The sequence below is a fragment of the Pseudorasbora parva genome, chromosome 22 (assembly GCF_024679245.1).
Source record: "Pseudorasbora parva isolate DD20220531a chromosome 22, ASM2467924v1, whole genome shotgun sequence".
In the NCBI taxonomy this organism is placed as follows: domain Eukaryota; kingdom Metazoa; phylum Chordata; class Actinopteri; order Cypriniformes; family Gobionidae; genus Pseudorasbora; species Pseudorasbora parva.
The window spans coordinates 8678178-8698983 of record NC_090193.1 but is presented as its reverse complement, the minus strand read 5'-3'; the positions used below and the strand labels follow the sequence as shown (position 1 = coordinate 8698983).

Sequence of the window (20806 nt, the reverse complement as noted above, 5' to 3'; positions counted from 1 at the left end):
ATGATTACTTTAAAGTAGTTAAACGTTAAAGCGGTGGTAAGTACGTTAAAGCAAAGTGCTTTAAAAAACTTTGCCTGGAACTCTCGAACACTAAAGACAACCATCGTTGAGGATGGGTTTCAAACCCACGCGTCCAGAGCACAATGGATTAGCAAACCATCGCCTTAACCACTCGGCCACCTCGTCACGCGGCTGCATTAAACTGGGATGGGGTGTTTTTCTGCAGCTATGTTTAGGATGATTACATTAAAGTAGTTAAACGTTAAAGCGGTGGTAAGTACGTTAAAGCAAAGTGCTTTAAAAAACTTTGCCTGGCACTCTCGAACACTAAAGACAACCATCGACGAGGATGAGATTCGAACCCACGCGTGCAGAGCACAATGGATTAGCAGTCCATCGCCTTAACCACTCGGCCACCTCGTCACACGTCTGCATGAAACTGGGCTCTGGTGTTTTTCTGCAGCTATGTTTAGGATGATTACTTTAAAGTGGTTAAACGTTAAAGCGGTGGTAGGTACATTAAAGCAAAGTGCTTCAAACAACTTTGCCTGGCACTCTCGAACACTAAAGACATCAAACGACGAGGATGGGATTCGAACCCACGCGTGCAGAGCACAATGGATTAGCAGTCCATCGCCTTAACCACTCGGCCACCTCGTCACGTGTCTGCATGAAACTGGGATGTGATGTTTTTCTGCATCTATGTTTAGGATGATTACTTTAAAGTAGTTAAACGTTAAAGCGGTGGTAAGTACGTTAAAGCAAAGTGCTTTAAAAAACTTTGCCTGGCACTCTCGAACACTAAAGACAACCATAGACGAGGATGGGATTCAAACCCACACGTGCAGAGCACAATGGATTAGCAGTCCATCGCCTTAACCACTCGGCCACCTCGTCACACGTCTGCATGAAACTGGGCTCTGGTGTTTTTCTGCAGCTATGTTTAGGATGATTACTTTAAAGTGGTTAAACGTTAAAGCGGTGGTAAGTACGTTAAAGCAAAGTGCTTTAAACAACTTTGCCTGGCACTCTCGAACACTAAAGACAACAATCGACGAGGATGGGATTCGAACCCACGCGTGCAGAGCACAATGGATTAGCAGTCCATCGCCTTAACCACTCGGCCACCTCGTCACACGTCTGCATGAAACTGGGCTCTGGTGTTTTTCTGCAGCTATGTTTAGGATGATTACTTTAAAGTGGTTAAACGTTAAAGCGGTGGTAGGTACATTAAAGCAAAGTGCTTCAAACAACTTTGCCTGGCACTCTCGAACACTAAAGACATCAAACGACGAAGATGGGATTCGAACCCACGCATGCAGAGCACAATGGATTAGCAGTCCATCGCCTTAACCACTCGGCCACCTCGTCTCACGTCTGCATGAATCTGGGCTCTGGTGTTTTTCTGCAGCTATGTTTAGGATGATTACTTTAAAGTAGTTAAACGTTAAAGCGGTGGTAAGTACGTTAAAGCAAAGTGCTTTAAACAGCTTTGCCTTGCACTCTCGAACACTAAAGACAACCATCGACGAGGATGGGATTTGAACCCACGTGTGCAGAGCACAATGGATTAGCAGTCCATCGCCTTAACCACTCGGCCACCTCGTCATGCGTCTGCTTGGAATTGGAATGTGGTGTTTTTCTGCAGCTATGTTTAGGATGATTACGTTAAAGTGGTTAAACGTTAAAGCGGTGGTAGGTACATTAAAGCAAAGTGCTTCAAACAACTTTGCCTGGCACTCTCGAACACTAAAGACATCAAACGACGAGGATGGGATTCGAACCCACGCGTGCAGAGCACAATGGATTAGCAGTCCATCGCCTTAACCACTCGGCCACCTCGTCACGTGTCTGCATGAAACTGGGATGTGATGTTTTTCTGCATCTATGTTTAGGATGATTACTTTAAAGTAGTTAAACATTAAAGCGGTGGTAAGTACGTTACAGCAAAGTGCTTTAAACAACTTTGCCTTGCACTCTCGAACACTAAAGACAACCATCGACGAGGATGGGATTCGAACCAACGCGTGCAGAGCACCATGGATTAGCAGTCCATCGCCTTAACCACTCAGCCACCTCGTCACGCGGCTGAATTAAAATGGGATGGGGTGTTTTTCTACAGCTATGTTTAGGATGATTACGTTAAAGTGGTTAAACGTTAAAGCGGTGGTAGGTAAATTAAAGCAAAGTGCTTCAAACAACTTTGCCTGGCACTCTCGAACACTAAAGACATCAAACGACGAGGATGGGATTCGAACCCACGCGTGCAGAGCACAATGGATTAGCAGTCCATCGCCTTAACCACTCGGCCACCTCGTCACGTGTCTGCATGAAACTGGGATGTGATTTTTTTCTGCATCTATGTTGAGGATGATTACTTTAAAGTAGTTAAACGTTAAAGCGGTGGTAAGTACGTTAAAGCAAAGTGCTTTAAAAAACTTTGCCTGGCACTCTCGAACACTAAAGACAACCATCGTTGAGGATGGGTTTCAAACCCACGCGTCCAGAGCACAATGGATTAGCAAACCATCGCCTTAACCACTCGGCCACCTCGTCACGCGGCTGCATTAAACTGGGATGGGGTGTTTTTCTGCAGCTATGTTTAGGATGATTACATTAAAGTAGTTAAACGTTAAAGCGGTGGTAAGTACGTTAAAGCAAAGTGCTTTAAAAAACTTTGCCTGGCACTCTCGAACACTAAAGACAACCATCGACGAGGATGAGATTCGAACCCACGCGTGCAGAGCACAATGGATTAGCAGTCCATCGCCTTAACCACTCGGCCACCTCGTCACACGTCTGCATGAAACTGGGCTCTGGTGTTTTTCTGCAGCTATGTTTAGGATGATTACTTTAAAGTGGTTAAACGTTAAAGCGGTGGTAGGTACATTAAAGCAAAGTGCTTCAAACAACTTTGCCTGGCACTCTCGAACACTAAAGACATCAAACGACGAGGATGGGATTCGAACCCACGCGTGCAGAGCACAATGGATTAGCAGTCCATCGCCTTAACCACTCGGCCACCTCGTCACGTGTCTGCATGAAACTGGGATGTGATGTTTTTCTGCATCTATGTTTAGGATGATTACTTTAAAGTAGTTAAACGTTAAAGCGGTGGTAAGTACGTTAAAGCAAAGTGCTTTAAAAAACTTTGCCTGGCACTCTCGAACACTAAAGACAACCATCGACGAGGATGGGATTCAAACCCACACGTGCAGAGCACAATGGATTAGCAGTCCATCGCCTTAACCACTCGGCCACCTCGTCACACGTCTGCATGAAACTGGGCTCTGGTGTTTTTCTGCAGCTATGTTTAGGATGATTACTTTAAAGTGGTTAAACGTTAAAGCGGTGGTAAGTACGTTAAAGCAAAGTGCTTTAAACAACTTTGCCTGGCACTCTCGAACACTAAAGACAACAATCGACGAGGATGGGATTCGAACCCACGCGTGCAGAGCACAATGGATTAGCAGTCCATCGCCTTAACCACTCGGCCACCTCGTCACACGTCTGCATGAAACTGGGCTCTGGTGTTTTTCTGCAGCTATGTTTAGGATGATTACTTTAAAGTGGTTAAACGTTAAAGCGGTGGTAGGTACATTAAAGCAAAGTGCTTCAAACAACTTTGCCTGGCACTCTCGAACACTAAAGACATCAAACGACGAAGATGGGATTCGAACCCACGCGTGCAGAGCACAATGGATTAGCAGTCCATCGCCTTAACCACTCGGCCACCTCGTCTCACGTCTGCATGAAACTGGGCTCTGGTGTTTTTCTGCAGCTATGTTTAGGATGATTACTTTAAAGTAGTTAAACGTTAAAGCGGTGGTAAGTACGTTAAAGCAAAGTGCTTTAAACAGCTTTGCCTTGCACTCTCGAACACTAAAGACAACCATCGACGAGGATGGGATTTGAACCCACGTGTGCAGAGCACAATGGATTAGCAGTCCATCGCCTTAACCACTCGGCCACCTCGTCATGCGTCTGCTTGGAATTGGAATGTGGTGTTTTTCTGCAGCTATGTTTAGGATGATTACGTTAAAGTGGTTAAACGTTAAAGCGGTGGTAGGTACATTAAAGCAAAGTGCTTCAAACAACTTTGCCTGGCACTCTCGAACACTAAAGACATCAAACGACGAGGATGGGATTCGAACCCACGCGTGCAGAGCACAATGGATTAGCAGTCCATCGCCTTAACCACTCGGCCACCTCGTCACGTGTCTGCATGAAACTGGGATGTGATGTTTTTCTGCATCTATGTTTAGGATGATAACTTTAAAGTAGTTAAACGTTAAAGCGGTGGTAAGTACGTTAAAGCAAAGTGCTTTAAACAACTTTGCCTTGCACTCTCGAACACTAAAGACAACCATCGACGAGGATGGGATTCGAACCAACGCGTGCAGAGCACCATGGATTAGCAGTCCATCGCCTTAACCACTCAGCCACCTCGTCACGCGGCTGAATTAAAATGGGATGGGGTGTTTTTCTACAGCTATGTTTAGGATGATTACGTTAAAGTGGTTAAACGTTAAAGCGGTGGTAGGTAAATTAAAGCAAAGTGCTTCAAACAACTTTGCCTGGCACTCTCGAACACTAAAGACATCAAACGACGAGGATGGGATTCGAACCCACGCGTGCAGAGCACAATGGATTAGCAGTCCATCGCCTTAACCACTCGGCCACCTCGTCACGTGTCTGCATGAAACTGGGATGTGATTTTTTTCTGCATCTATGTTGAGGATGATTACTTTAAAGTAGTTAAACGTTAAAGCGGTGGTAAGTACGTTAAAGCAAAGTGCTTTAAAAAACTTTGCCTGGCACTCTCGAACACTAAAGACAACCATCGTTGAGGATGGGTTTCAAACCCACGCGTCCAGAGCACAATGGATTAGCAAACCATCGCCTTAACCACTCGGCCACCTCGTCACGCGGCTGCATTAAACTGGGATGGGGTGTTTTTCTGCAGCTATGTTTAGGATGATTACATTAAAGTAGTTAAACGTTAAAGCGGTGGTAAGTACGTTAAAGCAAAGTGCTTTAAAAAACTTTGCCTGGCACTCTCGAACACTAAAGACAACCATCGACGAGGATGAGATTCGAACCCACGCGTGCAGAGCACAATGGATTAGCAGTCCATCGCCTTAACCACTCGGCCACCTCGTCACACGTCTGCATGAAACTGGGCTCTGGTGTTTTTCTGCAGCTATGTTTAGGATGATTACTTTAAAGTGGTTAAACGTTAAAGCGGTGGTAGGTACATTAAAGCAAAGTGCTTCAAACAACTTTGCCTGGCACTCTCGAACACTAAAGACATCAAACGACGAGGATGGGATTCGAACCCACGCGTGCAGAGCACAATGGATTAGCAGTCCATCGCCTTAACCACTCGGCCACCTCGTCACGTGTCTGCATGAAACTGGGATGTGATGTTTTTCTGCATATATGTTTAGGATGATTACTTTAAAGTAGTTAAACGTTAAAGTGGTGGTAAGTACGTTAAAGCAAAGTGCTTTAAAAAACTTTGCCTGGCACTCTCGAACACTAAAGACAACCATCGACGAGGATGGGATTCAAACCCACACGTGCAGAGCACAATGGATTAGCAGTCCATCGCCTTAACCACTCGGCCACCTCGTCACACGTCTGCATGAAACTGGGCTCTGGTGTTTTTCTGCAGCTATGTTTAGGATGATTACTTTAAAGTGGTTAAACGTTAAAGCGGTGGTAAGTACGTTAAAGCAAAGTGCTTTAAACAACTTTGCCTGGCACTCTCGAACACTAAAGACAACAATCGACGAGGATGGGATTCGAACCCACGCGTGCAGAGCACAATGGATTAGCAGTCCATCGCCTTAACCACTCGGCCACCTCGTCACACGTCTGCATGAAACTGGGCTCTGGTGTTTTTCTGCAGCTATGTTTAGGATGATTACTTTAAAGTGGTTAAACGTTAAAGCGGTGGTAGGTACATTAAAGCAAAGTGCTTCAAACAACTTTGCCTGGCACTCTCGAACACTAAAGACATCAAACGACGAAGATGGGATTCGAACCCACGCGTGCAGAGCACAATGGATTAGCAGTCCATCGCCTTAACCACTCGGCCACCTCGTCTCACGTCTGCATGAAACTGGGCTCTGGTGTTTTTCTGCAGCTATGTTTAGGATGATTACTTTAAAGTAGTTAAACGTTAAAGCGGTGGTAAGTACGTTAAAGCAAAGTGCTTTAAACAGCTTTGCCTTGCACTCTCGAACACTAAAGACAACCATCGACGAGGATGGGATTTGAACCCACGTGTGCAGAGCACAATGGATTAGCAGTCCATCGCCTTAACCACTCGGCCACCTCGTCATGCGTCTGCTTGGAATTGGAATGTGGTGTTTTTCTGCAGCTATGTTTAGGATGATTACGTTAAAGTGGTTAAACGTTAAAGCGGTGGTAGGTACATTAAAGCAAAGTTCTTCAAACAACTTTGCCTGGCACTCTCGAACACTAAAGACATCAAACGACGAGGATGGGATTCGAACCCACGCGTGCAGAGCACAATGGATTAGCAGTCCATCGCCTTAACCACTCGGCCACCTCGTCACGTGTCTGCATGAAACTGGGATGTGATGTTTTTCTGCATCTATGTTTAGGATGATTACTTTAAAGTAGTTAAACGTTAAAGCGGTGGTAAGTACGTTAAAGCAAAGTGCTTTAAAAAACTTTGCCTGGCACTCTCGAACACTAAAGACAACCATCGACGAGGATGAGATTCGAACCCACGCGTGCAGAGCACAATGGATTAGCAGTCCATCGCCTTAACCACTCGGCCACCTCGTCACACGTCTGCATGAAACTGGGCTCTGGTGTTTTTCTGCAGCTATGTTTAGGATGATTACTTTAAAGTGGTTAAACGTTAAAGCGGTGGTAAGTACGTTAAAGCAAAGTGCTTTAAACAACTTTGCCTGGCACTCTAGAACACTAAAGACAACCATCGAAGAGGATGGGATTCGAACCCACGCGTGCAGAGCACAATGGATTAGCAGTGCATCGCCTTAACCACTCGGCCACCTCGTCACACGTCTGCATGAAACTGGGCTCTGGTGTTTTTCTGCAGCTATGTTTAGGATGATTACTTTAAAGTGGTTAAACGTTAAAGCGGTGGTAGGTACATTAAAGCAAAGTGCTTCAAACAACTTTGCCTGGCACTCTCGAACACTAAAGACATCAAACGACGAAGATGGTATTCGAACCCACGCGTGCAGAGCACAATGGATTAGCAGTCCATCGCCTTAACCACTCGGCCACCTCGTCACACGTCTGCATGAAACTGGGCTCTGGTGTTTTTCTGCAGCTATGTTTAGGATGATTACTTTAAAGTGGTTAAACGTTAAAGCGGTGGTAGGTACATTAAAGCAAAGTGCTTCAAACAACTCTGCCTGGCACTCTCGAACACTAAAGACATCAAACGACGAAGATGGGATTCGAACCCACGCGTGCAGAGCACAATGGATTAGCAGTCCATCGCCTTAACCACTCGGCCACCTCGTCTCACGTCTGCATGAAACTGGGCTCTGGTGTTTTTCTGCAGCTATGTTTAGGATGATTACTTTAAAGTAGTTAAACGTTAAAGCGGTGGTAAGTACGTTAAAGCAAAGTGCTTTAAACAACTTTGCCTTGCACTCTCGAACACTAAAGACAACCATCGACGAGGATGGGATTTGAACCCACGTGTGCAGAGCACAATGGATTAGCAGTCCATCGCCTTAACCACTCGGCCACCTCGTCATGCGTCTGCTTGAAATTGGAATGTGGTGTTTTTCTGCAGCTATGTTTAGGATGATTACGTTAAAGTGGTTAAACGTTAAAGCGGTGGTAGGTACATTAAAGCAAAGTGCTTCAAACAACTTTGCCTGGCACTCTCGAACACTAAAGACATCAAACGACGAGGATGGGATTCGAACCCACGCGTGCAGAGCACAATGGATTAGCAGTCCATCGCCTTAACCACTCGGCCACCTCGTCACGTGTCTGCATGAAACTGGGATGTGATGTTTTTCTGCATCTATGTTTAGGATGATAACTTTAAAGTAGTTAAACGTTAAAGCGGTGGTAAGTACGTTAAAGCAAAGTGCTTTAAACAACTTTGCCTTGCACTCTCGAACACTAAAGACAACCATCGACGAGGATGGGATTCGAACCAACGCGTGCAGAGCACCATGGATTAGCAGTCCATCGCCTTAACCACTCAGCCACCTCGTCACGCGGCTGAATTAAAATGGGATGGGGTGTTTTTCTACAGCTATGTTTAGGATGATTACGTTAAAGTGGTTAAACGTTAAAGCGGTGGTAGGTAAATTAAAGCAAAGTGCTTCAAACAACTTTGCCTGGCACTCTCGAACACTAAAGACATCAAACGACGAGGATGGGATTCGAACCCACGCGTGCAGAGCACAATGGATTAGCAGTCCATCGCCTTAACCACTCGGCCACCTCGTCACGTGTCTGCATGAAACTGGGATGTGATTTTTTTCTGCATCTATGTTGAGGATGATTACTTTAAAGTAGTTAAACGTTAAAGCGGTGGTAAGTACGTTAAAGCAAAGTGCTTTAAAAAACTTTGCCTGGCACTCTCGAACACTAAAGACAACCATCGTTGAGGATGGGTTTCAAACCCACGCGTCCAGAGCACAATGGATTAGCAAACCATCGCCTTAACCACTCGGCCACCTCGTCACGCGGCTGCATTAAACTGGGATGGGGTGTTTTTCTGCAGCTATGTTTAGGATGATTACATTAAAGTAGTTAAACGTTAAAGCGGTGGTAAGTACGTTAAAGCAAAGTGCTTTAAAAAACTTTGCCTGGCACTCTCGAACACTAAAGACAACCATCGACGAGGATGAGATTCGAACCCACGCGTGCAGAGCACAATGGATTAGCAGTCCATCGCCTTAACCACTCGGCCACCTCGTCACACGTCTGCATGAAACTGGGCTCTGGTGTTTTTCTGCAGCTATGTTTAGGATGATTACTTTAAAGTGGTTAAACGTTAAAGCGGTGGTAGGTACATTAAAGCAAAGTGCTTCAAACAACTTTGCCTGGCACTCTCGAACACTAAAGACATCAAACGACGAGGATGGGATTCGAACCCACGCGTGCAGAGCACAATGGATTAGCAGTCCATCGCCTTAACCACTCGGCCACCTCGTCACGTGTCTGCATGAAACTGGGATGTGATGTTTTTCTGCATATATGTTTAGGATGATTACTTTAAAGTAGTTAAACGTTAAAGCGGTGGTAAGTACGTTAAAGCAAAGTGCTTTAAAAAACTTTGCCTGGCACTCTCGAACACTAAAGACAACCATCGACGAGGATGGGATTCAAACCCACACGTGCAGAGCACAATGGATTAGCAGTCCATCGCCTTAACCACTCGGCCACCTCGTCACACGTCTGCATGAAACTGGGCTCTGGTGTTTTTCTGCAGCTATGTTTAGGATGATTACTTTAAAGTGGTTAAACGTTAAAGCGGTGGTAAGTACGTTAAAGCAAAGTGCTTTAAACAACTTTGCCTGGCACTCTCGAACACTAAAGACAACAATCGACGAGGATGGGATTCGAACCCACGCGTGCAGAGCACAATGGATTAGCAGTCCATCGCCTTAACCACTCGGCCACCTCGTCACACGTCTGCATGAAACTGGGCTCTGGTGTTTTTCTGCAGCTATGTTTAGGATGATTACTTTAAAGTGGTTAAACGTTAAAGCGGTGGTAGGTACATTAAAGCAAAGTGCTTCAAACAACTTTGCCTGGCACTCTCGAACACTAAAGACATCAAACGACGAAGATGGGATTCGAACCCACGCGTGCAGAGCACAATGGATTAGCAGTCCATCGCCTTAACCACTCGGCCACCTCGTCTCACGTCTGCATGAAACTGGGCTCTGGTGTTTTTCTGCAGCTATGTTTAGGATGATTACTTTAAAGTAGTTAAACGTTAAAGCGGTGGTAAGTACGTTAAAGCAAAGTGCTTTAAACAGCTTTGCCTTGCACTCTCGAACACTAAAGACAACCATCGACGAGGATGGGATTTGAACCCACGTGTGCAGAGCACAATGGATTAGCAGTCCATCGCCTTAACCACTCGGCCACCTCGTCATGCGTCTGCTTGGAATTGGAATGTGGTGTTTTTCTGCAGCTATGTTTAGGATGATTACGTTAAAGTGGTTAAACGTTAAAGCGGTGGTAGGTACATTAAAGCAAAGTGCTTCAAACAACTTTGCCTGGCACTCTCGAACACTAAAGACATCAAACGACGAGGATGGGATTCGAACCCACGCGTGCAGAGCACAATGGATTAGCAGTCCATCGCCTTAACCACTCGGCCACCTCGTCACGTGTCTGCATGAAACTGGGATGTGATGTTTTTCTGCATCTATGTTTAGGATGATTACTTTAAAGTAGTTAAACGTTAAAGCGGTGGTAAGTACGTTAAAGCAAAGTGCTTTAAAAAACTTTGCCTGGCACTCTCGAACACTAAAGACAACCATCGACGAGGATGAGATTCGAACCCACGCGTGCAGAGCACAATGGATTAGCAGTCCATCGCCTTAACCACTCGGCCACCTCGTCACACGTCTGCATGAAACTGGGCTCTGGTGTTTTTCTGCAGCTATGTTTAGGATGATTACTTTAAAGTGGTTAAACGTTAAAGCGGTGGTAAGTACGTTAAAGCAAAGTGCTTTAAACAACTTTGCCTGGCACTCTAGAACACTAAAGACAACCATCGAAGAGGATGGGATTCGAACCCACGCGTGCAGAGCACAATGGATTAGCAGTGCATCGCCTTAACCACTCGGCCACCTCGTCACACGTCTGCATGAAACTGGGCTCTGGTGTTTTTCTGCAGCTATGTTTAGGATGATTACTTTAAAGTGGTTAAACGTTAAAGCGGTGGTAGGTACATTAAAGCAAAGTGCTTCAAACAACTTTGCCTGGCACTCTCGAACACTAAAGACATCAAACGACGAAGATGGTATTCGAACCCACGCGTGCAGAGCACAATGGATTAGCAGTCCATCGCCTTAACCACTCGGCCACCTCGTCACACGTCTGCATGAAACTGGGCTCTGGTGTTTTTCTGCAGCTATGTTTAGGATGATTACTTTAAAGTGGTTAAACGTTAAAGCGGTGGTAGGTACATTAAAGCAAAGTGCTTCAAACAACTCTGCCTGGCACTCTCGAACACTAAAGACATCAAACGACGAAGATGGGATTCGAACCCACGCGTGCAGAGCACAATGGATTAGCAGTCCATCGCCTTAACCACTCGGCCACCTCGTCTCACGTCTGCATGAAACTGGGCTCTGGTGTTTTTCTGCAGCTATGTTTAGGATGATTACTTTAAAGTAGTTAAACGTTAAAGCGGTGGTAAGTACGTTAAAGCAAAGTGCTTTAAACAACTTTGCCTTGCACTCTCGAACACTAAAGACAACCATCGACGAGGATGGGATTTGAACCCACGTGTGCAGAGCACAATGGATTAGCAGTCCATCGCCTTAACCACTCGGCCACCTCGTCATGCGTCTGCTTGAAATTGGAATGTGGTGTTTTTCTGCAGCTATGTTTAGGATGATTACGTTAAAGTGGTTAAACGTTAAAGCGGTGGTAGGTACATTAAAGCAAAGTGCTTCAAACAACTTTGCCTGGCACTCTCGAACACAAAAGACATCAAACGACGAGGATGGGATTCGAACCCACGCGTGCAGAGCACAATGGATTAGCAGTCCATTGCCTTAACCACTCGGCCACCTCGTCACGTGTCTGCATGAAACTGGGATGTGATGTTTTTCTGCATCTATGTTTAGGATGATTACTTTAAAGTAGTTAAACGTTAAAGCGGTGGTAAGTACGTTAAAGCAAAGTGCTTTAAAAAACTTTGCCTGGCACTCTCGAACACTAAAGACAACCATCGACGAGGATGGGATTCGAACCCACGCGTGCAGAGCACAATGGATTAGCAGTCCATCGCCTTAACCACTCGGCCACCTCGTCACGTGTCTGCATGAAACTGGGATGTGATGTTTTTCTGCATCTATGTTTAGGATGATTACTTTAAAGTAGTTAAACGTTAAAGCGGTGGTAAGTACGTTAAAGCAAAGTGCTTTAAAAAACTTTGCCTGGCACTCTCGAACACTAAAGACAACCATCGACGAGGATGGGATTCGAACCCACGCGTGCAGAGCACAATGGATTAGCAGTCCATCGCCTTAACCACTCGGCCACCTCGTCACACGTCTGCATGAAACTGGGCTCTGGTGTTTTTCTGCAGCTATGTTTAGGATGATTACTTTAAAGTGGTTAAACGTTAAAGCGGTGGTAGGTACATTAAAGCAAAGTGCTTCAAACAACTTTGCCTGGCACTCTCGAACACTAAAGACATCAAACGACGAAGATGGGATTCGAACCCACGCGTGCAGAGCACAATGGATTAGCAGTCCATCGCCTTAACCACTCGGCCACCTCGTCTCACGTCTGCATGAAACTGGGCTCTGGTGTTTTTCTGCAGCTATGTTTAGGATGATTACTTTAAAGTAGTTAAACGTTAAAGCGGTGGTAAGTACGTTAAAGCAAAGTGCTTTAAACAACTTTGCCTTGCACTCTCGAACACTAAAGACAACCATCGACGAGGATGGGATTTGAACCCACGTGTGCAGAGCACAATGGATTAGCAGTCCATCGCCTTAACCACTCAGCCACCTCGTCATGCGTCTGCTTGAAATTGGAATGTGGTGTTTTTCTTCAGCTATGTTTAGGATGATTACGTTAAAGTGGTTAAACGTTAAAGCGGTGGTAGGTAAATTAAAGCAAAGTGCTTCAAACAACTTTGCCTGGCACTCTCGAACACTAAAGACATCAAACGACGAGGATGGGATTCGAACCCACGCGTGCAGAGCACAATGGATTAGCAGTCCATCGCCTTAACCACTCGGCCACCTCGTCACGTGTCTGCATGAAACTGGGATGTGATTTTTTTCTGCATCTATGTTGAGGATGATTACTTTAAAGTAGTTAAACGTTAAAGCGGTGGTAAGTACGTTAAAGCAAAGTGCTTTAAAAAACTTTGCCTGAAACTCTCGAACACTAAAGACAACCATCGTTGAGGATGGGTTTCAAACCCACGCGTCCAGAGCACAATGGATTAGCAAACCATCGCCTTAACCACTCGGCCACCTCGTCACGCGGCTGCATTAAACTGGGATGGGGTGTTTTTCTGCAGCTATGTTTAGGATGATTACATTAAAGTAGTTAAACGTTAAAGCGGTGGTAAGTACGTTAAAGCAAAGTGCTTTAAAAAACTTTGCCTGGCACTCTCGAACACTAAAGACAACCATCGACGAGGATGAGATTCGAACCCACGCGTGCAGAGCACAATGGATTAGCAGTCCATCGCCTTAACCACTCGGCCACCTCGTCACACGTCTGCATGAAACTGGGCTCTGGTGTTTTTCTGCAGCTATGTTTAGGATGATTACTTTAAAGTGGTTAAACGTTAAAGCGGTGGTAGGTACATTAAAGCAAAGTGCTTCAAACAACTTTGCCTGGCACTCTCGAACACTAAAGACATCAAACGACGAGGATGGGATTCGAACCCACGCGTGCAGAGCACAATGGATTAGCAGTCCATCGCCTTAACCACTCGGCCACCTCGTCACGTGTCTGCATGAAACTGGGATGTGATGTTTTTCTGCATCTATGTTTAGGATGATTACTTTAAAGTAGTTAAACGTTAAAGCGGTGGTAAGTACGTTAAAGCAAAGTGCTTTAAAAAACTTTGCCTGGCACTCTCGAACACTAAAGACAACCATCGACGAGGATGGGATTCAAACCCACACGTGCAGAGCACAATGGATTAGCAGTCCATCGCCTTAACCACTCGGCCACCTCGTCACACGTCTGCATGAAACTGGGCTCTGGTGTTTTTCTGCAGCTATGTTTAGGATGATTACTTTAAAGTGGTTAAACGTTAAAGCGGTGGTAAGTACGTTAAAGCAAAGTGCTTTAAACAACTTTGCCTGGCACTCTCGAACACTAAAGACAACAATCGACGAGGATGGGATTCGAACCCACGCGTGCAGAGCACAATGGATTAGCAGTCCATCGCCTTAACCACTCGGCCACCTCGTCACACGTCTGCATGAAACTGGGCTCTGGTGTTTTTCTGCAGCTATGTTTAGGATGATTACTTTAAAGTGGTTAAACGTTAAAGCGGTGGTAGGTACATTAAAGCAAAGTGCTTCAAACAACTTTGCCTGGCACTCTCGAACACTAAAGACATCAAACGACGAAGATGGGATTCGAACCCACGCATGCAGAGCACAATGGATTAGCAGTCCATCGCCTTAACCACTCGGCCACCTCGTCTCACGTCTGCATGAATCTGGGCTCTGGTGTTTTTCTGCAGCTATGTTTAGGATGATTACTTTAAAGTAGTTAAACGTTAAAGCGGTGGTAAGTACGTTAAAGCAAAGTGCTTTAAACAGCTTTGCCTTGCACTCTCGAACACTAAAGACAACCATCGACGAGGATGGGATTTGAACCCACGTGTGCAGAGCACAATGGATTAGCAGTCCATCGCCTTAACCACTCGGCCACCTCGTCATGCGTCTGCTTGGAATTGGAATGTGGTGTTTTTCTGCAGCTATGTTTAGGATGATTACGTTAAAGTGGTTAAACGTTAAAGCGGTGGTAGGTACATTAAAGCAAAGTGCTTCAAACAACTTTGCCTGGCACTCTCGAACACTAAAGACATCAAACGACGAGGATGGGATTCGAACCCACGCGTGCAGAGCACAATGGATTAGCAGTCCATCGCCTTAACCACTCGGCCACCTCGTCACGTGTCTGCATGAAACTGGGATGTGATGTTTTTCTGCATCTATGTTTAGGATGATTACTTTAAAGTAGTTAAACGTTAAAGCGGTGGTAAGTACGTTACAGCAAAGTGCTTTAAACAACTTTGCCTTGCACTCTCGAACACTAAAGACAACCATCGACGAGGATGGGATTCGAACCAACGCGTGCAGAGCACCATGGATTAGCAGTCCATCGCCTTAACCACTCAGCCACCTCGTCACGCGGCTGAATTAAAATGGGATGGGGTGTTTTTCTACAGCTATGTTTAGGATGATTACGTTAAAGTGGTTAAACGTTAAAGCGGTGGTAGGTAAATTAAAGCAAAGTGCTTCAAACAACTTTGCCTGGCACTCTCGAACACTAAAGACATCAAACGACGAGGATGGGATTCGAACCCACGCGTGCAGAGCACAATGGATTAGCAGTCCATCGCCTTAACCACTCGGCCACCTCGTCACGTGTCTGCATGAAACTGGGATGTGATTTTTTTTCTGCATCTATGTTGAGGATGATTACTTTAAAGTAGTTAAACGTTAAAGCGGTGGTAAGTACGTTAAAGCAAAGTGCTTTAAAAAACTTTGCCTGGCACTCTCGAACACTAAAGACAACCATCGTTGAGGATGGGTTTCAAACCCACGCGTCCAGAGCACAATGGATTAGCAAACCATCGCCTTAACCACTCGGCCACCTCGTCACGCGGCTGCATTAAACTGGGATGGGGTGTTTTTCTGCAGCTATGTTTAGGATGATTACATTAAAGTAGTTAAACGTTAAAGCGGTGGTAAGTACGTTAAAGCAAAGTGCTTTAAAAAACTTTGCCTGGCACTCTCGAACACTAAAGACAACCATCGACGAGGATGAGATTCGAACCCACGCGTGCAGAGCACAATGGATTAGCAGTCCATCGCCTTAACCACTCGGCCACCTCGTCACACGTCTGCATGAAACTGGGCTCTGGTGTTTTTCTGCAGCTATGTTTAGGATGATTACTTTAAAGTGGTTAAACGTTAAAGCGGTGGTAGGTACATTAAAGCAAAGTGCTTCAAACAACTTTGCCTGGCACTCTCGAACACTAAAGACATCAAACGACGAGGATGGGATTCGAACCCACGCGTGCAGAGCACAATGGATTAGCAGTCCATCGCCTTAACCACTCGGCCACCTCGTCACGTGTCTGCATGAAACTGGGATGTGATGTTTTTCTGCATCTATGTTTAGGATGATTACTTTAAAGTAGTTAAACGTTAAAGCGGTGGTAAGTACGTTAAAGCAAAGTGCTTTAAAAAACTTTGCCTGGCACTCTCGAACACTAAAGACAACCATCGACGAGGATGGGATTCAAACCCACACGTGCAGAGCACAATGGATTAGCAGTCCATCGCCTTAACCACTCGGCCACCTCGTCACACGTCTGCATGAAACTGGGCTCTGGTGTTTTTCTGCAGCTATGTTTAGGATGATTACTTTAAAGTGGTTAAACGTTAAAGCGGTGGTAAGTACGTTAAAGCAAAGTGCTTTAAACAACTTTGCCTGGCACTCTCGAACACTAAAGACAACAATCGACGAGGATGGGATTCGAACCCACGCGTGCAGAGCACAATGGATTAGCAGTCCATCGCCTTAACCACTCGGCCACCTCGTCACACGTCTGCATGAAACTGGGCTCTGGTGTTTTTCTGCAGCTATGTTTAGGATGATTACTTTAAAGTGGTTAAACGTTAAAGCGGTGGTAGGTACATTAAAGCAAAGTGCTTCAAACAACTTTGCCTGGCACTCTCGAACACTAAAGACATCAAACGACAAAGATGGGATTCGAACCCACGCGTGCAGAGCACAATGGATTAGCAGTCCATCGCCTTAACCACTCGGCCACCTCGTCTCACGTCTGCATGAAACTGGGCTCTGGTGTTTTTCTGCAGCTATGTTTAGGATGATTACTTTAAAGTAGTTAAACGTTAAAGCGGTGGTAAGTACGTTAAAGCAAAGTGCTTTAAACAGCTTTGCCTTGCACTCTCGAACACTAAAGACAACCATCGACGAGGATGGGATTTGAACCCACGTGTGCAGAGCACAATGGATTAGCAGTCCATCGCCTTAACCACTCGGCCACCTCGTCATGCGTCTGCTTGGAATTGGAATGTGGTGTTTTTCTGCAGCTATGTTTAGGATGATTACGTTAAAGTGGTTAAACGTTAAAGCGGTGGTAGGTACATTAAAGCAAAGTGCTTCAAACAACTTTGCCTGGCACTCTCGAACACTAAAGACATCAAACGACGAGGATGGGATTCGAACCCACGCGTGCAGAGCACAATGGATTAGCAGTCCATCGCCTTAACCACTCGGCCACCTCGTCACGTGTCTGCATGAAACTGGGATGTGATGTTTTTCTGCATCTATGTTTAGGATGATTACTTTAAAGTAGTTAAACGTTAAAGCGGTGGTAAGTACGTTAAAGCAAAGTGCTTTAAACAACTTTGCCTTGCACTCTCGAACACTAAAGACAACCATCGACGAGGATGGGATTCGAACCAACGCGTGCAGAGCACCATGGATTAGCAGTCCATCGCCTTAACCACTCAGCCACCTCGTCACGCGGCTGAATTAAAATGGGATGGGGTGTTTTTCTACAGCTATGTTTAGGATGATTACGTTAAAGTGGTTAAACGTTAAAGCGGTGGTAGGTAAATTAAAGCAAAGTGCTTCAAACAACTTTGCCTGGCACTCTCGAACACTAAAGACATCAAACGACGAGGATGGGATTCGAACCCACGCGTGCAGAGCACAATGGATTAGCAGTCCATCGCCTTAACCACTCGGCCACCTCGTCACGTGTCTGCATGAAACTGGGATGTGATTTTTTTCTGCATCTATGTTGAGGATGATTACTTTAAAGTAGTTAAACGTTAAAGCGGTGGTAAGTACGTTAAAGCAAAGTGCTTTAAAAAACTTTGCCTGGCACTCTCGAACACTAAAGACAACCATCGTTGAGGATGGGTTTCAAACCCACGCGTCCAGAGCACAATGGATTAGCAAACCATCGCCTTAACCACTCGGCCACCTCGTCACGCGGCTGCATTAAACTGGGATGGGGTGTTTTTCTGCAGCTATGTTTAGGATGATTACATTAAAGTAGTTAAACGTTAAAGCGGTGGTAAGTACGTTAAAGCAAAGTGCTTTAAAAAACTTTGCCTGGCACTCTCGAACACTAAAGACAACCATCGACGAGGATGAGATTCGAACCCACGCGTGCAGAGCACAATGGATTAGCAGTCCATCGCCTTAACCACTCGGCCACCTCGTCACACGTCTGCATGAAACTGGGCTCTGGTGTTTTTCTGCAGCTATGTTTAGGATGATTACTTTAAAGTGGTTAAACGTTAAAGCGGTGGTAGGTACATTAAAGCAAAGTGCTTCAAACAACTTTGCCTGGCACTCTCGAACACTAAAGACATCAAACGACGAGGATGGGATTCGAACCCACGCGTGCAGAGCACAATGGATTAGCAGTCCATCGCCTTAACCACTCGGCCACCTCGTCACGTGTCTGCATGAAACTGGGATGTGATGTTTTTCTGCATATATGTTTAGGATGATTACTTTAAAGTAGTTAAACGTTAAAGCGGTGGTAAGTACGTTAAAGCAAAGTGCTTTAAAAAACTTTGCCTGGCACTCTCGAACACTAAAGACAACCATCGACGAGGATGGGATTCAAACCCACACGTGCAGAGCACAATGGATTAGCAGTCCATCGCCTTAACCACTCGGCCACCTCGTCACACGTCTGCATGAAACTGGGCTCTGGTGTTTTTCTGCAGCTATGTTTAGGATGATTACTTTAAAGTGGTTAAACGTTAAAGCGGTGGTAAGTACGTTAAAGCAAAGTGCTTTAAACAACTTTGCCTGGCACTCTCGAACACTAAAGACAACAATCGACGAGGATGGGATTCGAACCCACGCGTGCAGAGCACAATGGATTAGCAGTCCATCGCCTTAACCACTCGGCCACCTCGTCACACGTCTGCATGAAACTGGGCTCTGGTGTTTTTCTGCAGCTATGTTTAGGATGATTACTTTAAAGTGGTTAAACGTTAAAGCGGTGGTAGGTACATTAAAGCAAAGTGCTTCAAACAACTTTGCCTGGCACTCTCGAACACTAAAGACATCAAACGACGAAGATGGGATTCGAACCCACGCGTGCAGAGCACAATGGATTAGCAGTCCATCGCCTTAACCACTCGGCCACCTCGTCTCACGTCTGCATGAAACTGGGCTCTGGTGTTTTTCTGCAGCTATGTTTAGGATGATTACTTTAAAGTAGTTAAACGTTAAAGCGGTGGTAAGTACGTTAAAGCAAAGTGCTTTAAACAGCTTTGCCTTGCACTCTCGAACACTAAAGACAACCATCGACGAGGATGGGATTTGAACCCACGTGTGCAGAGCACAATGGATTAGCAGTCCATCGCCTTAACCACTCGGCCACCTCGTCATGCGTCTGCTTGGAATTGGAATGTGGTGTTTTTCTGCAGCTATGTTTAGGATGATTACGTTAAAGTGGTTAAACGTTAAAGCGGTGGTAGGTACATTAAAGCAAAGTGCTTCAAACAACTTTGCCTGGCACTCTCGAACACTAAAGACATCAAACGACGAGGATGGGATTCGAACCCACGCGTGCAGAGCACAATGGATTAGCAGTCCATCGCCTTAACCACTCGGCCACCTCGTCACGTGTCTGCATGAAACTGGGATGTGATGTTTTTCTGCATCTATGTTTAGGATGATTACTTTAAAGTAGTTAAACGTTAAAGCGGTGGTAAGTACGTTAAAGCAAAGTGCTTTAAAAAACTTTGCCTGGCACTCTCGAACACTAAAGACAACCATCGACGAGGATGAGATTCGAACCCACGCGTGCAGAGCACAATGGATTAGCAGTCCATCGCCTTAACCACTCGGCCACCTCGTCACACGTCTGCATGAAACTGGGCTCTGGTGTTTTTCTGCAGCTATGTTTAGGATGATTACTTTAAAGTGGTTAAACGTTAAAGCGGTGGTAAGTACGTTAAAGCAAAGTGCTTTAAACAACTTTGCCTGGCACTCTAGAACACTAAAGACAACCATCGAAGAGGATGGGATTCGAACCCACGCGTGCAGAGCACAATGGATTAGCAGTGCATCGCCTTAACCACTCGGCCACCTCGTCACACGTCTGCATGAAACTGGGCTCTGGTGTTTTTCTGCAGCTATGTTTAGGATGATTACTTTAAAGTGGTTAAACGTTAAAGCGGTGGTAGGTACATTAAAGCAAAGTGCTTCAAACAACTTTGCCTGGCACTCTCGAACACTAAAGACATCAAACGACGAAGATGGTATTCGAACCCACGCGTGCAGAGCACAATGGATTAGCAGTCCATCGCCTTAACCACTCGGCCACCTCGTCACGTGTCTGCATGAAACTGGGATGTGATGTTTTTCTGCATCTATGTTTAGGATGATTACTTTAAAGTAGTTAAACGTTAAAGCGGTGGTAAGTACGTTAAAGCAAAGTGCTTTAAAAAACTTTGCCTGGCACTCTCGAACACTAAAGACAACCATCGACGAGGATGGGATTCGAACCCACGCGTGCAGAGAACAATGGATTAGCAGTCCATCGCCTTAACCACTCGGCCACCTCGTCACACGTCTGCATGAAACTGGGCTCTGGTGTTTTTCTGCAGCTATGTTTAGGATGATTACTTTAAAGTGGTTAAACGTTAAAGCGGTGGTAAGTACGTTAAAGCAAAGTGCTTTAAACAACTTTGCCTGGCACTCTCGAACACTAAAGACAACAATTGACTAGGATGGGATTCGAACCCACGCGTGCAGAGCACAATGGATTAGCAGTCCATCGCCTTAACCACTCGGCCACCTCGTC

The 20806-nt window shown here is 45.5% G+C and overlaps 52 non-coding genes across 52 annotated transcripts; all 52 read right to left on the bottom strand.

The window, feature by feature from the left end:
- Positions 1 to 578: 578 nt before the first annotated feature.
- Positions 579 to 660, bottom strand: trnas-gcu (transfer RNA serine (anticodon GCU)). Its single transcript has one exon. It is a non-coding gene; the product is annotated as a tRNA-Ser (tRNA).
- A 392-nt stretch (positions 661 to 1052) lies between these two features.
- Positions 1053 to 1134, bottom strand: trnas-gcu (transfer RNA serine (anticodon GCU)). Its single transcript has one exon. It is a non-coding gene; the product is annotated as a tRNA-Ser (tRNA).
- A 155-nt stretch (positions 1135 to 1289) lies between these two features.
- Positions 1290 to 1371, bottom strand: trnas-gcu (transfer RNA serine (anticodon GCU)). The gene has a single exon. It is a non-coding gene; the product is annotated as a tRNA-Ser (tRNA).
- A 155-nt stretch (positions 1372 to 1526) lies between these two features.
- Positions 1527 to 1608, bottom strand: trnas-gcu (transfer RNA serine (anticodon GCU)). Its single transcript has one exon. It is a non-coding gene; the product is annotated as a tRNA-Ser (tRNA).
- Positions 1609 to 1763: 155 nt separating this feature from the next.
- On the bottom strand, positions 1764 to 1845 carry trnas-gcu (transfer RNA serine (anticodon GCU)). The gene has a single exon. It is a non-coding gene; the product is annotated as a tRNA-Ser (tRNA).
- A 392-nt stretch (positions 1846 to 2237) lies between these two features.
- On the bottom strand, positions 2238 to 2319 carry trnas-gcu (transfer RNA serine (anticodon GCU)). The gene has a single exon. It is a non-coding gene; the product is annotated as a tRNA-Ser (tRNA).
- A 629-nt stretch (positions 2320 to 2948) lies between these two features.
- trnas-gcu (transfer RNA serine (anticodon GCU)) lies at positions 2949 to 3030 on the bottom strand. Its single transcript has one exon. It is a non-coding gene; the product is annotated as a tRNA-Ser (tRNA).
- Positions 3031 to 3422: 392 nt separating this feature from the next.
- On the bottom strand, positions 3423 to 3504 carry trnas-gcu (transfer RNA serine (anticodon GCU)). The gene has a single exon. It is a non-coding gene; the product is annotated as a tRNA-Ser (tRNA).
- A 155-nt stretch (positions 3505 to 3659) lies between these two features.
- Positions 3660 to 3741, bottom strand: trnas-gcu (transfer RNA serine (anticodon GCU)). Its single transcript has one exon. It is a non-coding gene; the product is annotated as a tRNA-Ser (tRNA).
- Positions 3742 to 3896: 155 nt separating this feature from the next.
- trnas-gcu (transfer RNA serine (anticodon GCU)) lies at positions 3897 to 3978 on the bottom strand. The gene has a single exon. It is a non-coding gene; the product is annotated as a tRNA-Ser (tRNA).
- Positions 3979 to 4133: 155 nt separating this feature from the next.
- trnas-gcu (transfer RNA serine (anticodon GCU)) lies at positions 4134 to 4215 on the bottom strand. Its single transcript has one exon. It is a non-coding gene; the product is annotated as a tRNA-Ser (tRNA).
- A 392-nt stretch (positions 4216 to 4607) lies between these two features.
- On the bottom strand, positions 4608 to 4689 carry trnas-gcu (transfer RNA serine (anticodon GCU)). The gene has a single exon. It is a non-coding gene; the product is annotated as a tRNA-Ser (tRNA).
- Positions 4690 to 5318: 629 nt separating this feature from the next.
- On the bottom strand, positions 5319 to 5400 carry trnas-gcu (transfer RNA serine (anticodon GCU)). The gene has a single exon. It is a non-coding gene; the product is annotated as a tRNA-Ser (tRNA).
- Positions 5401 to 5792: 392 nt separating this feature from the next.
- trnas-gcu (transfer RNA serine (anticodon GCU)) lies at positions 5793 to 5874 on the bottom strand. The gene has a single exon. It is a non-coding gene; the product is annotated as a tRNA-Ser (tRNA).
- Positions 5875 to 6029: 155 nt separating this feature from the next.
- On the bottom strand, positions 6030 to 6111 carry trnas-gcu (transfer RNA serine (anticodon GCU)). Its single transcript has one exon. It is a non-coding gene; the product is annotated as a tRNA-Ser (tRNA).
- A 155-nt stretch (positions 6112 to 6266) lies between these two features.
- trnas-gcu (transfer RNA serine (anticodon GCU)) lies at positions 6267 to 6348 on the bottom strand. Its single transcript has one exon. It is a non-coding gene; the product is annotated as a tRNA-Ser (tRNA).
- Positions 6349 to 6503: 155 nt separating this feature from the next.
- On the bottom strand, positions 6504 to 6585 carry trnas-gcu (transfer RNA serine (anticodon GCU)). The gene has a single exon. It is a non-coding gene; the product is annotated as a tRNA-Ser (tRNA).
- An 866-nt stretch (positions 6586 to 7451) lies between these two features.
- Positions 7452 to 7533, bottom strand: trnas-gcu (transfer RNA serine (anticodon GCU)). Its single transcript has one exon. It is a non-coding gene; the product is annotated as a tRNA-Ser (tRNA).
- A 155-nt stretch (positions 7534 to 7688) lies between these two features.
- On the bottom strand, positions 7689 to 7770 carry trnas-gcu (transfer RNA serine (anticodon GCU)). Its single transcript has one exon. It is a non-coding gene; the product is annotated as a tRNA-Ser (tRNA).
- A 155-nt stretch (positions 7771 to 7925) lies between these two features.
- Positions 7926 to 8007, bottom strand: trnas-gcu (transfer RNA serine (anticodon GCU)). Its single transcript has one exon. It is a non-coding gene; the product is annotated as a tRNA-Ser (tRNA).
- Positions 8008 to 8399: 392 nt separating this feature from the next.
- On the bottom strand, positions 8400 to 8481 carry trnas-gcu (transfer RNA serine (anticodon GCU)). The gene has a single exon. It is a non-coding gene; the product is annotated as a tRNA-Ser (tRNA).
- A 629-nt stretch (positions 8482 to 9110) lies between these two features.
- trnas-gcu (transfer RNA serine (anticodon GCU)) lies at positions 9111 to 9192 on the bottom strand. The gene has a single exon. It is a non-coding gene; the product is annotated as a tRNA-Ser (tRNA).
- Positions 9193 to 9584: 392 nt separating this feature from the next.
- trnas-gcu (transfer RNA serine (anticodon GCU)) lies at positions 9585 to 9666 on the bottom strand. The gene has a single exon. It is a non-coding gene; the product is annotated as a tRNA-Ser (tRNA).
- A 155-nt stretch (positions 9667 to 9821) lies between these two features.
- On the bottom strand, positions 9822 to 9903 carry trnas-gcu (transfer RNA serine (anticodon GCU)). Its single transcript has one exon. It is a non-coding gene; the product is annotated as a tRNA-Ser (tRNA).
- Positions 9904 to 10058: 155 nt separating this feature from the next.
- Positions 10059 to 10140, bottom strand: trnas-gcu (transfer RNA serine (anticodon GCU)). Its single transcript has one exon. It is a non-coding gene; the product is annotated as a tRNA-Ser (tRNA).
- Positions 10141 to 10295: 155 nt separating this feature from the next.
- Positions 10296 to 10377, bottom strand: trnas-gcu (transfer RNA serine (anticodon GCU)). The gene has a single exon. It is a non-coding gene; the product is annotated as a tRNA-Ser (tRNA).
- Positions 10378 to 11243: 866 nt separating this feature from the next.
- Positions 11244 to 11325, bottom strand: trnas-gcu (transfer RNA serine (anticodon GCU)). The gene has a single exon. It is a non-coding gene; the product is annotated as a tRNA-Ser (tRNA).
- Positions 11326 to 11480: 155 nt separating this feature from the next.
- Positions 11481 to 11562, bottom strand: trnas-gcu (transfer RNA serine (anticodon GCU)). The gene has a single exon. It is a non-coding gene; the product is annotated as a tRNA-Ser (tRNA).
- Positions 11563 to 11717: 155 nt separating this feature from the next.
- trnas-gcu (transfer RNA serine (anticodon GCU)) lies at positions 11718 to 11799 on the bottom strand. Its single transcript has one exon. It is a non-coding gene; the product is annotated as a tRNA-Ser (tRNA).
- A 155-nt stretch (positions 11800 to 11954) lies between these two features.
- trnas-gcu (transfer RNA serine (anticodon GCU)) lies at positions 11955 to 12036 on the bottom strand. The gene has a single exon. It is a non-coding gene; the product is annotated as a tRNA-Ser (tRNA).
- Positions 12037 to 12191: 155 nt separating this feature from the next.
- trnas-gcu (transfer RNA serine (anticodon GCU)) lies at positions 12192 to 12273 on the bottom strand. The gene has a single exon. It is a non-coding gene; the product is annotated as a tRNA-Ser (tRNA).
- A 155-nt stretch (positions 12274 to 12428) lies between these two features.
- trnas-gcu (transfer RNA serine (anticodon GCU)) lies at positions 12429 to 12510 on the bottom strand. The gene has a single exon. It is a non-coding gene; the product is annotated as a tRNA-Ser (tRNA).
- Positions 12511 to 12902: 392 nt separating this feature from the next.
- On the bottom strand, positions 12903 to 12984 carry trnas-gcu (transfer RNA serine (anticodon GCU)). The gene has a single exon. It is a non-coding gene; the product is annotated as a tRNA-Ser (tRNA).
- A 629-nt stretch (positions 12985 to 13613) lies between these two features.
- On the bottom strand, positions 13614 to 13695 carry trnas-gcu (transfer RNA serine (anticodon GCU)). Its single transcript has one exon. It is a non-coding gene; the product is annotated as a tRNA-Ser (tRNA).
- A 392-nt stretch (positions 13696 to 14087) lies between these two features.
- trnas-gcu (transfer RNA serine (anticodon GCU)) lies at positions 14088 to 14169 on the bottom strand. The gene has a single exon. It is a non-coding gene; the product is annotated as a tRNA-Ser (tRNA).
- A 155-nt stretch (positions 14170 to 14324) lies between these two features.
- trnas-gcu (transfer RNA serine (anticodon GCU)) lies at positions 14325 to 14406 on the bottom strand. Its single transcript has one exon. It is a non-coding gene; the product is annotated as a tRNA-Ser (tRNA).
- A 155-nt stretch (positions 14407 to 14561) lies between these two features.
- trnas-gcu (transfer RNA serine (anticodon GCU)) lies at positions 14562 to 14643 on the bottom strand. The gene has a single exon. It is a non-coding gene; the product is annotated as a tRNA-Ser (tRNA).
- A 155-nt stretch (positions 14644 to 14798) lies between these two features.
- On the bottom strand, positions 14799 to 14880 carry trnas-gcu (transfer RNA serine (anticodon GCU)). The gene has a single exon. It is a non-coding gene; the product is annotated as a tRNA-Ser (tRNA).
- Positions 14881 to 15272: 392 nt separating this feature from the next.
- Positions 15273 to 15354, bottom strand: trnas-gcu (transfer RNA serine (anticodon GCU)). The gene has a single exon. It is a non-coding gene; the product is annotated as a tRNA-Ser (tRNA).
- A 630-nt stretch (positions 15355 to 15984) lies between these two features.
- trnas-gcu (transfer RNA serine (anticodon GCU)) lies at positions 15985 to 16066 on the bottom strand. Its single transcript has one exon. It is a non-coding gene; the product is annotated as a tRNA-Ser (tRNA).
- A 392-nt stretch (positions 16067 to 16458) lies between these two features.
- Positions 16459 to 16540, bottom strand: trnas-gcu (transfer RNA serine (anticodon GCU)). Its single transcript has one exon. It is a non-coding gene; the product is annotated as a tRNA-Ser (tRNA).
- Positions 16541 to 16695: 155 nt separating this feature from the next.
- Positions 16696 to 16777, bottom strand: trnas-gcu (transfer RNA serine (anticodon GCU)). Its single transcript has one exon. It is a non-coding gene; the product is annotated as a tRNA-Ser (tRNA).
- A 155-nt stretch (positions 16778 to 16932) lies between these two features.
- trnas-gcu (transfer RNA serine (anticodon GCU)) lies at positions 16933 to 17014 on the bottom strand. Its single transcript has one exon. It is a non-coding gene; the product is annotated as a tRNA-Ser (tRNA).
- A 155-nt stretch (positions 17015 to 17169) lies between these two features.
- Positions 17170 to 17251, bottom strand: trnas-gcu (transfer RNA serine (anticodon GCU)). The gene has a single exon. It is a non-coding gene; the product is annotated as a tRNA-Ser (tRNA).
- Positions 17252 to 17643: 392 nt separating this feature from the next.
- Positions 17644 to 17725, bottom strand: trnas-gcu (transfer RNA serine (anticodon GCU)). The gene has a single exon. It is a non-coding gene; the product is annotated as a tRNA-Ser (tRNA).
- A 629-nt stretch (positions 17726 to 18354) lies between these two features.
- On the bottom strand, positions 18355 to 18436 carry trnas-gcu (transfer RNA serine (anticodon GCU)). The gene has a single exon. It is a non-coding gene; the product is annotated as a tRNA-Ser (tRNA).
- A 392-nt stretch (positions 18437 to 18828) lies between these two features.
- trnas-gcu (transfer RNA serine (anticodon GCU)) lies at positions 18829 to 18910 on the bottom strand. Its single transcript has one exon. It is a non-coding gene; the product is annotated as a tRNA-Ser (tRNA).
- Positions 18911 to 19065: 155 nt separating this feature from the next.
- Positions 19066 to 19147, bottom strand: trnas-gcu (transfer RNA serine (anticodon GCU)). The gene has a single exon. It is a non-coding gene; the product is annotated as a tRNA-Ser (tRNA).
- A 155-nt stretch (positions 19148 to 19302) lies between these two features.
- trnas-gcu (transfer RNA serine (anticodon GCU)) lies at positions 19303 to 19384 on the bottom strand. Its single transcript has one exon. It is a non-coding gene; the product is annotated as a tRNA-Ser (tRNA).
- A 155-nt stretch (positions 19385 to 19539) lies between these two features.
- Positions 19540 to 19621, bottom strand: trnas-gcu (transfer RNA serine (anticodon GCU)). Its single transcript has one exon. It is a non-coding gene; the product is annotated as a tRNA-Ser (tRNA).
- Positions 19622 to 20487: 866 nt separating this feature from the next.
- On the bottom strand, positions 20488 to 20569 carry trnas-gcu (transfer RNA serine (anticodon GCU)). Its single transcript has one exon. It is a non-coding gene; the product is annotated as a tRNA-Ser (tRNA).
- Positions 20570 to 20724: 155 nt separating this feature from the next.
- Positions 20725 to 20806, bottom strand: trnas-gcu (transfer RNA serine (anticodon GCU)). The gene has a single exon. It is a non-coding gene; the product is annotated as a tRNA-Ser (tRNA).